General features: G+C 41.2%; 1 long non-coding RNA gene across 1 annotated transcript in view; it reads right to left on the reverse strand.

The window, feature by feature from the left end:
* LOC107989805 (uncharacterized) overlaps positions 1 to 9,637 on the reverse strand; it is a 32,911-nt gene that overhangs the window by 6,359 nt on the left and 16,915 nt on the right. Inside the window, exon 3 of the long non-coding RNA XR_001761324.2 lies at positions 8,034 to 8,204. This is a non-coding gene — a long non-coding RNA (uncharacterized LOC107989805). The remainder of the gene's footprint in view (positions 1 to 8,033; positions 8,205 to 9,637) is intronic.

The following is a 9,637-nucleotide window of genomic DNA, read 5'->3' on the forward strand; positions in this document are numbered from 1 at the left end:
TGCAGAGGGTGAAGGATCTATTCCTAGAGTGTGGTGGAAACGGCAGTTGATGTGGGTTTCCTCTGAGCTGCCTGGAAGATGACTGAGCCTGACCACATCCACATCCACACACACACACACACAAACGGATGCCTGTACTATGCACGCCACAGAAGTGACAAATGTCCAGCACACACACACACACACACACACAAAGAGGAACCGAATCATTACCCTGCCATCGCCTTTAAGTAGAGGGTAACCACCATGTGTGTGTCTGTGTGCGTGGGTTGTGTGGGGCTGGGTGTGGATGCATTCCCCTTCCCTTCTATGTGTTCACACGTTGTGTTCTGTATCTTTCTGGGTGACGATCTTTTTTTTTTTTTTTTCTTTTTTTTCTCTCACATGGAATATAAAATCACCTAGCCGATAAGTAGATTTCAATCACAAAAAACGCACTCTCTTGGCTTGACCAATCACCACGGTTAGAGTGAGACGCCGTATATTTTGGCTCACTGATTACCTTCATGTAACTGTAAGGCCGCGATAGGATTCGATTTGTACCTTTAAATTATATTTATATTTCATATTTTGGTCGTAATCGCTCCCCATCTTATTTTGGCCCCCGTGCGCAATTAAAGTGATTTTAACATTTTTTTTTATTAAATTAAAATACCTATGTTATATTATTTTTAGATGCTAATCGCCATATATAAGCTGTTTGTATAAAATATATCCAGATTACTCAAATGAAATATATACAATTATGACCTGGACATTTTACAAGCAGCTCCCGAGCCCAAAAATATTTGGGCAAAAACGAGATGAGAGCTGAACATTCAAACTTTTTTTTTTTTTTTTTTTTTTTTAAACATTCAAACGAATTTTTGATTTGATATAATGACTAGTAGTTTTTTAGGCAATTTTTTTTGCGATAATAAAACATTTTATATTGCCATATATTTTTCAATTCAGATTTAATTAATATTAATATTTTATTTCATATTTTATTTAAAATTTTTTTTATTTTTTTATTTTTTATTTTTACAATTTTTTTTTCTACATAATCTAACCCAAGTAGTTTAATTGCTACCACTAAGGGACATTGATCACACCGTCTCTTCTGGCCATGTGACATGAATTGAATTCGACCCCTATATATCAACTGTTAAATCGGACTTTTTTTTTTAGAAGATTAAACGGGTTGTTCTGCATGTTAGACAAAGGAACACTGCGACTGACAGGTGGCAGTTACACTAAAATTTACTGTCTCGTAAATTCTAAAGCCAAAGAGTTCCTCCAATCCTGGATCACAGGAGCCTGTACCCCAGCCTCAGGCTGAGCCCAAGGCCTGGGCTGAGAGAGGAGCAAGAAGAAGGGGCGTCTGCAGCCTCTTTCAGGGGGCTGGACTGATGGGAAATAGCTGGCAAGATGAAGAGAGGAGGGAAAATTGAAGTCCCTGCTCAGGCTTCTGCTTTATAAAGGCATGGCAAAGGTGCAGAAAAGAAGGCAGCGGTGGAAGAGAAGGAGAGGAACACTGAAAGTAGCATTGTTTTAGTTTAGCGCTTGTAGCGTTGAGGGTACGAGGCGAAAACCCGTCAAAAAGAGTCTTTAGATCATGTTTTTAACTTGAAAACATGAACTTTAAAAACGACGTAAAAACACAAATCCACACCAGGTTTTGGTGCGTCTAATCAGAACTTGCTGGTTTACCGCTGCCTCCGGTGGTCGATTTGTGTCACTGAGGTAAATCTCGACCACGCATTTAAACTGATAAAACAAATTCTTACCCAGTGACGGAAGCCGCAGTCAAAAACTGACAAAAATATATTTGATATGTTTTGCACTTAAAGGTATCATTTTGAACTGAATAATTCACAATTATCCGTTAAGAAAATAATCGAAACACAGATTTTAAACAAAAATACAGATTTAACAGTTTTTATCGTGAAAACACGCAAAAACTGGTCCCCTGCTGCCTCTTGTGGTCAGAGTGTGTCACTGAAGTAAATCTGGACCAAGGATTTCAAAAATGTCCCAAAAATCGCATTTTCCCTTTGCGCTTAAACCTATCATTTTTGAGCAAATAATTCAAAAAATACGCTAAAGATATTCACTAAAATACAGATTTGAAACAAAACAAAAAAAAGAGATTTGACAGGTCTTCTGCTGCCTCTTGTGGTCAGAGTGTGTCACTGAAGTAAATCTGGACCAAGAATTTCAACTGATAAAAAACAGGCAGCAGGGAGTGGAAAAAAAAAAAGCGATATGTTCCAAAAATCGCATATTTTCCCTTTGGCGCTTAAACCTATCATTTTTGAGTAAATACTTCAAAAAATACGCTAAAGATATTCACTAAAATACAGATTTGAAACAAAACAAAAAAAGAGAGATTTGACACGTTTCACTAAAATACAGATTTGAAACAAAAAAAAAAGATTTGACATGACTCTGCTGCCTCTTGTGGTCAGTTTGTGTCACTGATTGAAATCTTAACCAGTGAAATATTGAATGAACAAAAATTTCAAAACTCAAACACATTCCTGTTGTATTATGGAGTATTGTATTGTAGAATTAAGCTGACTCTGTTGGAAACCAGAGGGACTTCAGAGTTCTTCTGACCTCCTTCCCTTCCTTCACCTCCTGGCTGAGTCACCGCGTTAACTGATTACCTTTGGAAAACAAAAGGAACACCTTACGAACGCTGCTCCGCAGACCGTGCCCATTGATCCTGGTTTTCCATGACGTGCATCCGTCACTACAGCACACACACGCACACCCACAGATACACATAGACATGCTTTTTTTGGATTTCACGTTGAGGCCCAGGTAGGGGAAGCTCTGTCCATATATGGGTAAAGGAGGAAGCAGGCCAGGTGCATGTGGTGAGAATACCGTTGTAACAATCTCACACACACACACACACACACACAAACGGCCTTTACTGCCATGACGTCTGAAGATCCTAACTTCATAATCTGGCCGTGAGTGACGGAGCTCGTGAGCGCATTCTTATTGTTGCTGTGTAAACAAAGACGAGTCATGCAGAAAAGAAAAAAAAAAAAAAAAAAAAAAAAAAAAAAACGGAAAGTGCTGGCCCTGGAACGGGAGGGGGGAAGGGGGGGGGACGGATGAGTCAAGTGATGGCTCACATTGTTCTTCCCGCTTAACCCAGTTTTTGGTTACGTAAGCCCCCGTCGCGGTGTCGGAATCGGGGACGCGTTGTCACAGTCCTTTTCGACTCCCGACACAAGCTCGCACATGTGAGCATCTGTAATTAAGTGAATGCTTGAAGAGTTTGTCGTATGAGACGCAGACCCGGTTGCGTCATTCCGTCTTCCTCAAAAGAATCCACTGACAAAACATGAATTGGTTTTTGGCCGCTTCCTGGGACCGAGGTGAATCTTACGGAAACTACGACCTCTCAGCGGAGTTCTGTACGATGCAAACTGCTAGGTCCGATTCTGTTGATAACATCTTCAAAATGTGTTTACCAGTAAAGTATTTTTGGTTTCAGCCCCCCCCCTGGCTGTAGTCTTAAAACCTTTCGAGCAGCTTTTAACGCATACCTCGCTAAACGTCCTTGAACCGTCAATGTCAAATTTTTCTATTTTTTTTTCTTTAGAATTTGGAGAAGAAGACGATCTGTGCTCAGAGTTCAGATATTCTTGTCTTCCGTTTTACTTGTTCGTCTTCATGTTTTCCCCTGAGCGAGTGTTTCTGCGTCATTCACCAAATATGAAGGCCGGTCGGATGGTTTGCTAGCTACGTTTAATCGCGTCACGTGTTCACCGTGGATCTCCGGTATTTTTCCTGGCGCAATTTCAAAATATGTAAATGACTGTAAGGCAAGCCCCAGCTAAACCTAAAGCCCCTGTCGACATGTTCAATCATCATCATTATTACATCATCATTAACTATAATCAGTACCGTCGGAGTGATCGAAGCTATTTATCGCTTTAATTGGATGTAATAATAGTGCTGCGACGTTTTGCCGTGTTCGAAAAGCTTGAGAGACGTTGATTCATCGAGTCGCACCTAGATGTTTAATCTTCCTCAATTAGTGTTTTCGGAGAAATATTAACGTCGACGTCAGCGACTTCACCGTCATCTAGAGTTGATGTCTTGCCTGCAGGCAGAAGGTTGCATTCAAGGTGTTTAAATACTGGTTCTAGTGCTAGGAAAGAGCTAGTTGCATTGTGGGTACACCTGTCATGGCCGTCCTCGAGACCATTAGGTACAAGAGATTTTAAACACACACCAAAAAATCATACATATGTTGACATGTATTCTCAGGACTCTAGAGCGGGCATGGACAAACTACCAAACTTGTCCAAATTCCATCCATCCATCCATCCATCCATCCATCCATCCATTTTCAGCTGCTTAACCGTTACCGGGGCAGCAGTCTTCACGACCGCCACCCAAATCCCACTGCACCGTACCAACCCCTCTATCTATCCTCAAAGGCTAAAATGTTAGCATTAGCAACATTTTAGCTTTAAAGCATGATTTTAACATCAATGTCATTTATCTTATCCACACAAACGCTCCATCTATCTGCTCCTGACCCCGGCCCCCCCCCTGTCAAATGTTTGCCCGCCATTGCGGCCCGCGAGTCGAAAAGTTCGCCCACGCCTGCTCTAGAGGATATCGCATCTGCTATACGTGCAGAAGGTCCTGGATTCAAGAGAGATAATCAACAGTTATGCTAAGAGTTTCTGCACGTGTATTGAAGAGTTAGTGCAAAAATCGAGCTAAAGGATGACTCAAACTTAACTCAATATAAACTGGCAGTTACTCAAAAAAGTAGGATGTCCGATAATATCGGCCCGGTATTACTTATGTAATATCGGGTAAGAATCGTTATCAGTTTTTCCTCCGATTATGAAAAGCCGATAACCCAAAGCCTGGGTTTCGCCAAATGATGTGTGCCCTAAAAATAGTTTCGGGGGAAAAACGGCTGTATGTAAAAGTAAAAGCCACTAGATGGCAGCATTTCAGCTCGTGAAAGAAAAGAAGTGACTTTTCTGCAGTACTTGTTCTTTGGTCTTTGGAACTGTTGGATTTTCTCGTCGATTTTCTTGTTGGATTTTCTCGTAAATAAATCAATAAATCAATAAATCAATCAATAAATAAATCAATAAATCAATAAATCAATAAATCAATAAATAAATATTACCAGGTGCTTAGTAGTATTTTAATTCAGGGTGGGGGGGTTAAAAAAACTTCTGTCCTCTAGGGGGTGCATGTCAGAAAATAATTATAATAAACACTGCTTTAACCCGTCACCTTAGTGAGCAGGTGGCAACCACTGCCCCACTATATCAGTATCAGTTGATACTTGGAATCGGAAAGTGATTGGACAGTGATCGGCCTATCGGATATCGGCTAAAAGTTAATATCGGACATCCTTTGTCGCAACGCGTCTAAAATGGCTACGAGATATAACCAAAAAATGGAACATTTTTTATTTGACTTTTTTTTTTTTACTAACCAGTGAAAATTGGGGCCTGGTCTTTAATCTGTTTGTATAAAGTAACATCTTAAAGGTGTAGCTAGCTGTGCTAGCAGACCTTCCTAGAAAGACTTTATACAATATATGAAATAACTTGCAATGCTTTTCCCATCCAGGGGTCAGGAGTGTGTTCGGTCTGCTCTGTCACTTCCTGCCTCGTCAACCAGGACAGGGTTCAGTGTGTAGGCACAGTGATAAGGCAGAGGGTCAGATTCCACACTGATCTGTACTGAGGAATTTATTTTCCCTCATCAAGATACCTGCAACGCATCTCACCGACAATCTGTAATCAGTAACGTGCAACGTCACACCCCCGCAGCGGAAACACTGCGGTGTCCAGATCTTATCGAACAAACACACACACACACACACACAGAGAGAAATAGAGGAACACCTCATGGTGTCGTAAAGTCTGGGGGTAAATTTGTACACAGGTCACTCTCCTGGTGGCAGACCGCGAAATTGGCGAGACAATTCTGTTGTCCGTTGGTTGGGGTGAAACAGTACTTGCGTAACTTAGTTTCAAAATTGGCTGGAATTTTTAAACCCGATTGTCTTAAAAATGTCGCTTTTAGGAATTCACTTTGGTGAGATTTTTTTTTTTTTTTTACACATTTTGTCATCTATGTTGTTGTGTTGTATACTGTAGTTCAGTAACTCTAGAAGGGTGCAGAAATTGCCTCCCAAAGCAGGCTGTAGGGGGCGGTATTACTATTCGCTAGGACTGTTTTTTTCCTAACCAAGTCTGAAATTTATGGCTCAGATTTTCTGGGTGAAACCCTGTATTTTTGAGTCGCAATTCAGATCTGGATCCGACCCTCACGTGTACAAATATTGTACACGTAGTATTACTACATTCAGTGTACTTTTTCACTTACGGAGCAGCTGTGCGATTAAGACGACACCGAAGAGTGAGTAAAGCCGATGACAGTTGGACTAAAGAGCAACTTCTTAGTCACAGAAAGAGAGAGTTTGAAGAGCAACAGCTGGCCAGAAACACTCACACACACTCACGCACAACACGACTAATCTCACTTGAACAAACATATATAGCCCTCAAACTGAAATATGAAGATCGTACTTCACTACTTCTAATTTTACCTAGAAGTATAAACCCCCAACCTAAATGCGTGGGTTAGCTAAAACTGTCAGTTAAGTCACTCTCTCTGCTGCCCCCCTTTGGTTCATAAGAGAATGTAATTGTATTTACTTTTATGCTACCATTTTATGCTAGCATTGCCACGTTAAAAAATAAAAAAAATGCAATTTAAGTATTATCAGATATTCATTCATCCGCAATGGCACCGCAACCCCTGTTGGGGGCGCCACCACCCACCACTTTGAGTTGAGTCTTTCTAGTGAGGGGTATCGGAATGGGTTCTAGGTTGTGTTACATTTCATTTGGCTGATTGAACAACATCTAACCCCCGCCCCCCCTCAATGTGACATTTTGGAACATTCCGGTCCTTGTGAATGGACGGTCTTTCAGCTGGTCCACATTGGACACAAAAACAAGCATATAGTATATATATATATATATATATATATATATATATATATAGACACACACACATGCACGCAGTGGTGCTTTAAGAGATCAGGAACTCCACCTCTGATTTCATCAGTCATCACTTCCTCTCTCAGCCAATCACACGAGTTGCCAGCTGGGTCCATTCATAAAGAAGTCACACTGTATGACACGCGTTTCGTTTCGGTTCATTTACTTTTGCGTTTGCTTTTGGAACTCTCTCAAAGAGGAAGGAATCGAGCGGCTCACGATACAAAAAGAAGAAGAAGAAGAAGGCGACAAAAATGAAGAGGTCAGATATGCGGTGTGAGAGTGCAACAACCGATCATGCCACCGTGAAACCACCCCTCTGGAGCTCAGCGAGGGCCACAAACGTTCGGAACGTGAGGGTTTCTCCGTTTCACCCGTTCCCCCCGTCGGAGGTGACTGACGAACATTTCTGAACACTACGTGAAATCTGCTCATATCAACAAACACCCCCGGAACCTCGAAACAAACATCAGTCCCTTTGACGCCGTGCGGCAGTGAGACCGGAGAAGTCAAGTAACAAATCCAAATATTTTCAAAATAAATACAAAAATATTTTAGTGATAACTTCCCCCCCTTTAACCTTCGTCAAGGGTCTGGAAGACATTTTTTTTTTTTAACCTTAACTCATCATCAAATCATTAGTATTTTGCATTTTAATGCACAATGGAAGACATGTAAAAACAAAAAAACAAAACAAAAAAACAAGCAGGATTTTCACAAGCTCCTTCTCCTTCTTCTCCCCCCCTTCCTCTCCTCCAGTCAGTCTACTTTCTTTCCTAGGATCTGGGAGCAGTTTCCCAAACCTTAACTTCTAACATATGATATCCATCAGCCTCAGCATTAACAGCAGCAGCAGCAACAGTGGCCTCAGCAGCGAAAAGTGACTTCTTTTTTCTCTCTCTCTCTCTCTCTCTCTCCCTCTTCTCCATCCTTTCTTTCTTTCACTCTTCGTTTCTTTTTCTTTTTTTTTTCACTTACCCTTCTGGGGTGAGAGTTGCGATTCCTCGCCGGTTGCTGACTTTCGGAATGAGGGGAACCCCCTCCTTCCTCCTCCTTCCTCCTCCTCCTCCTCCTCCCTCATGGTCTCTCCTCCTCCTGCTTTTGATTCTTTCTCACCAGAGGTTTCTTCTTTTTCTTCTTACGTCTTTCCTGGAGATGTCCAAAAAAAAAAAAAAAAAAATTGGTCCAACACAGACAGAGAACGAGAGAGAGGGAGAGAGAGAGAGAACAAGAGAGTTTGTGAGAACGAGAAAGACAGAGAGGCTTGTGGGTAACGACCTCAGTCGCATAGAAATATTTCACATCCTTACATGTCTCCTCAATCTCCCTTTTTCTTTTTCCTCCTCCCGTTGCATTCTTCGGAGTGTAATCAGTAACAGGCTTAAAGTGACAGCAGCAGCAGCAGCAGCAGCACGGCTCTCTCAATCCGCATCTCATTCACACACACACACACACACACACCGACCGAGTGTGTGTCTGTGTGCGGGCGCGTCAGCGTGCGCGCGCGCGCGAGGCTCCCTCAGGGCAAAAGGTGCTTTCCCAGCCGCCGAGGAGACACTGAACTCCCCTGTAAGGCCCTTTCGCTGAAGCCTCACTATCACATGTTTCACAGCAGTTTCCTCTCACCCTTCACCCTCTTTTCTCTCTCCTCTCTCTCCCCCTCTGTCTCTCTCTCTCTCTCTCTCTCTCTCTCCTGACACTGTCCCACATGCTCTCTCGCTCTTGCTCTTATAGTGTGGCAGTTTAAGAGTGGGCTGAGCCTCGAGTGGCGGTGGCGGCGCGGCGGCAGCGTCGGAGGGCAGTGTCCTGTTACAGCGCTCACTTAATGGAGGTGAGTGAGAGGACATTCATTCATGAAAAAAAAAAAAAAGAAAAAGGAGAGAGGAGGGAAAGGGGGAGGAGAAAAGAAGGGGGGCAAGACAATCTCTCTCTCAGTCTCTCTCTCTCACTTTCTCTCTCTCTCTCTCTCTCAAACACACTCTCACTCCCCCTGTCTGAATTAATAACAGTGTACCAGGGAGTTAGAAAAATGAGAAATGTTCGCGTTAATGTTTCAAGTTTCAGATTTTTTGGAACATGACTGGAGCTGTAAATGTTGTGGGTTTTTTTTTTTATTATTATTTATATCATTTATTAGAATTTTTTTTTTTTGGTCGCATTTAACCTATTTTAACCTATTTTTTTTTATTTTCAAATTTTGTATGTGTGTTTGCTCGCCTGTAATCCTACAACACTAGTAAACATGTAATAATAATAATAATAATAATAATAATAATAAAAAACATTAAGATTAGTTTAAAGATATGTTAATAAAGTAAGATAAAAAATATAAATATAGCTACGTTTTAACCTACGTTTTCAGAAATAATCAGGTTACAGGGAAATTGGGATTAGAATGACAAATGTTTGTTTTCAATCAGTTGAGAAAAGAAATACACAATACAAAAAATATATATAAAATTATATATATATATTATAGAGACCACTGGCACTTTAATGATTTCTAAAATAAATACTAGCACTGGCAATACTATGTTGTGTCCTGTTTATTTTCATTTCATAGTACATCACATTACTTATAT

The sequence above is a fragment of the Cynoglossus semilaevis genome, chromosome 16 (assembly GCF_000523025.1).
Source record: "Cynoglossus semilaevis isolate Cse_v1.0 chromosome 16, Cse_v1.0, whole genome shotgun sequence".
In the NCBI taxonomy this organism is placed as follows: Eukaryota; Metazoa; Chordata; class Actinopteri; order Pleuronectiformes; family Cynoglossidae; genus Cynoglossus; species Cynoglossus semilaevis.